Below are 3,781 nucleotides of genomic sequence, written 5' to 3'. Positions count from 1 at the left end.
CTTTGTGTACATTCAAATTCCTAGAATAGGAAACATAATGAAATAGATGCATAGCTCTAATTTTGCTTACAATCTATTGGTACCTGAAGCTTTAAGAACCTCATAGCATAAGGATATGGTTGAAGAAGAACGTGTTGAGTTGGTTGTTAGTCAAAAAGCAGTCATCCCCAAGACTGATAAGACTGATAGTATAAGATTTAGTTAAAAGTGAAGTGACCAAGACCTGAAATAACAGAACATTCCCTTAGGAATCGACTTTTCAGACACCATAGAGTGGGAGTAAACGAGTTGCTAAGAGCATATATTAGAAATGGGAACAAGCAATCCACAGTCAAAATAAATCAGTGTTGTTAAAAGCTTTAACTAGAAATGCAACAGATTGAGTTTTATAAAGATTAAGAGATCAAGCTCTCCTTCATGTATAATGTGAGAAAACGGGTCAAGAACAAAAGGATGTGTAATCACTTCACAACATATTATTCCAAGGATATACCTCTTACAGAAGGGCACAAGTGACGATCAAACAAACCAAAAATTTATAATGCACACTGCACAGTTGAATAAATTGGTAGGTTAACACACAAGGTATTTATGAAACTCCCTGACTGCAGCTTCTAGAATGCAAATTTAAGATAGTGCACTTATCTTTAATTGCTTCAGCCTCATTCCCATACTCTTTGAAGCTATACTCAACCAACTTGATGGCAGACGGCACCTTCCCTTCACTGTAGCATTTACTACATAGATTGAAGTGAGATTTTGTTTCCTTGAAGCAGGACCCAGTAATAGGGTAGTGGCACACAGAGCAAGAAAAGTTGCAGTAACGGATTCTGTCTCCATTTTCAAGATTCACCAGGGTGTCCATGATCCCAAATCCACAATCCGGATTATCAAACATCTCCAGGAACTTGGAAAAAGAAACTGTTGAAACATCAACTTCTCCATAAAATTCCGACATTCTATTGGTCGACTGAGAAGGAAGGTAAACTGCTCTAAGCAATTCGATATATCTCATGGCATCTACTTTCTTAACCACTGAACTACCTTCACCAACATATCGCCACAGGAGAGCATCAAAAACTGTCCGCTTGCGCTGCTCTGGGGGACCACTGCAAATGGGAGCAAGAAGAGCACATAACATGCCCAAGTCCACCTTACTTGATTCCCAACTATTCAATACAGATAGAATTCTCTTGTTAATAGCTTTTACTGCCCCTTGGAACGTTTCAGGCTTCAAAAAATGAAGCAGATTGCGGAGGATTGCCTCCAGTGCAGACTCCCGGACATATTTCTCAAGGCCAACGGTGCGAGCATAGGAAACTGGAACCTTCATTTCGCTTATTTCCTTCATCAAAAAATCTACATGGCAGAAACCCAATCTGGTGAGCCTCTGAAAGGCTCTGATCTCAAGGGCATTGGCCAAGTCTTCCCTACTTGTAGTCTCTTCATTCCCCCTCTTAAAATTTGATGGCTCCACAACAACAAAATCCTTCCCCTTGGCAGGCTTCTTCTGCATTTGCTTCATATGAGCAATTGCATCATGCAACTCAACCCTGTTAGTCATCTTAAAAGCCTCTTTCAAGGCTTTTTCCGCTTCCTTCACCTCATTAGCCCCTAACAAAGCTACAGCTTTGTTAAGCTGTGCCCGCCAATGATTCGGCAAAACAGCTAGAACCCTGGTATACATCTCGGAAGCTCTTTGATACCTCCCCATATCCATATAAAGTCCACCCAAATTGTACAATGCGTCAATATGCCCAGGCTTCAAATCAATTGCCTTCTGAAGCTCCTGAATGGCTCTCTCATCTTCTCCGATTGCATGCAAAGTAGACCCTAGATCACAGTGTGCATCGGCATAATCTGACTTCAAGAAAATAGCCTCTTCCAAAGCCTTTTCAGCTGCCTTATACTCCCCTACTCCAAAAAGCGCACTACCTAAAAGCTTCATAGCCCTGAAATGAGTTGGACAAAGAGCTACAGCCTCTCTATAATGCTCACAAGCACTTAAAGCCATACCTTCCCCTTCCAGCGAAATCCCGAGATTAACATGAATTTGAGGAAGAAGGTAAGATGAGTGATTACCACCGCTTTGCGCCGCTTCTAAAGCCAACAGAAATTCCTCCTTTCCTTCTCCACACTTCCCAAGAATATACAAACAATTCCCAGCACGAAAATGCGGTCTAAAGTTCTCCAGTTGAAGCTCACAAGACCTCTTGAAACTCACTAAAGCATCTTTAAACAAATGGTGCTCATACAAAACCCTGCCAATTGCCATATGCCCATCAAACATCTCATCTTCCGACTTTGCGTCTTCTGCTCTCCCTCTCAAAACCACCAGCTTCTTCATAAAACCACTATAATCCTTCCCAGATTCATCCCAAACAACCCCTATATCTGAAAATTCAGTAGATGGTCTAAATTCAGAAGACCAACCTGGTTCAGAAAATGTATCAAAATCATCCCCTTTCACTTTCAACCTCCCATCTTTTAACTGTTTCCCTTTTAACCTCTTGATCAAAATTTCCAATTCCTCAACTATCTTCCTTGTACTCCCAAACACAACTTCCTGATCCGGCGACACGCCCCACTTATACTTCTTAGGCTGTTCTGCAACTGTAACACAATCCTCGTTTACCAACGACGAAGAAGAAGAGGCTTGCCCAGTGCCAGATAAGTCTTGAACATCAAGTTTAAGCTCAAGGGCATCAAAATCTCTATCGACATCGCCGGCCCCATCATCATAAGTTCTAAGAAGACCTTCAAATGAAAGTCCTTTATTAACATCAATGAACTCATGATATGTTCTAAAAACTTCTTCAAGGATGGCAGTGATTTGTTCATCACTGAATTGAACTCTTGGGTTTACAGAGATTACCAGAGATGACATTTCTTTTGTGTTGAGTCCTCCGTCTTTGTTCTTGTCAAACTTTTGGAATATCTTCTTCACTTTCTCCACTCTCATTTCTCTTAAAGCCATTGTTACTATAACAGTTTGTAAAGCAACAAAAGTGGAGAAAATGAGGCAATATAAAGAGTGAGTTTGCTTCTGGTTGAAAGATTCATGTTTTTGAAAGAAGACTGAACAGAGAGAGAGAAGTTGTTTGGGTTGTTTGTTATGGTTGTTTGGAAATGAGTTACTTGGTTAGTTAGTTACGTTTCTATTGGCCAATTGTTATTTTTTTGGTTAGCTCAAATTATTTTAATTTTGTTTTGGACTTGAAAACAACTTTGTTCTATCATTACTGAATGATTGTGTTTTTTTTTATCATTTCATTACTGTACTTCGTTTCCCCATACTTGAAGGTTGTCTGTTCCTTGTGGATTATTCAAGTTGATAGACAAATTATGAGCTGGTTGGTATGGACTTTGACTGTTTCCTAGAAAGCATTACATATGTTTTATCTACAGTATAAACCTAACATTGATTATTTGTATTAGTTAACTAACTTAGAGTACTAATTTAAATTCGATCGCAAAGCGGCCGAAATATAGTCAGGCAGATATAGTTTGTATTTGACTGTTGTCAAAATCCCAATTAGCTAGTCTAAAAGTTCTTTAGTTACGTTCCAATTAATTTTTATATGCTCTATAAAAATTATCCATGTCCATTGTGTTGGAGGTTTGGAGCTTGTCTTCCTTGTAGTATATGGAGATAATTCCACCTGTTAAGTGTTTTAAAATGATACTCCATCTGCTGGTGATATTAGATGATGACTGCTAGTTCTGCACTTCTACTGCCTTTAGTCTTGTTTCTATTAGGAATATACAATTTAATTGTACT

At 39.1% G+C, this 3,781-nt stretch overlaps 1 pseudogene across 1 annotated transcript; it reads right to left on the bottom strand.

The window, feature by feature from the left end:
* Positions 1 to 379: 379 nt before the first annotated feature.
* On the bottom strand, positions 380 to 3,302 carry LOC147493038 (putative TPR repeat-containing protein At1g05150 pseudogene; annotated as a pseudogene). The gene has a single exon (XR_015199592.1). The product of XR_015199592.1 is annotated as a putative TPR repeat-containing protein At1g05150 pseudogene (transcript).
* Between the last annotated feature and the right edge of the window lie 479 nt (positions 3,303 to 3,781).

Source organism: Coptis chinensis, chromosome 6, assembly GCF_015680905.1.
Source record: "Coptis chinensis isolate HL-2020 chromosome 6, ASM1568090v1, whole genome shotgun sequence".
Taxonomy (NCBI): domain Eukaryota; kingdom Viridiplantae; phylum Streptophyta; class Magnoliopsida; order Ranunculales; family Ranunculaceae; genus Coptis; species Coptis chinensis.
This window is presented reverse-complemented; position numbering and strand designations above follow the sequence as displayed.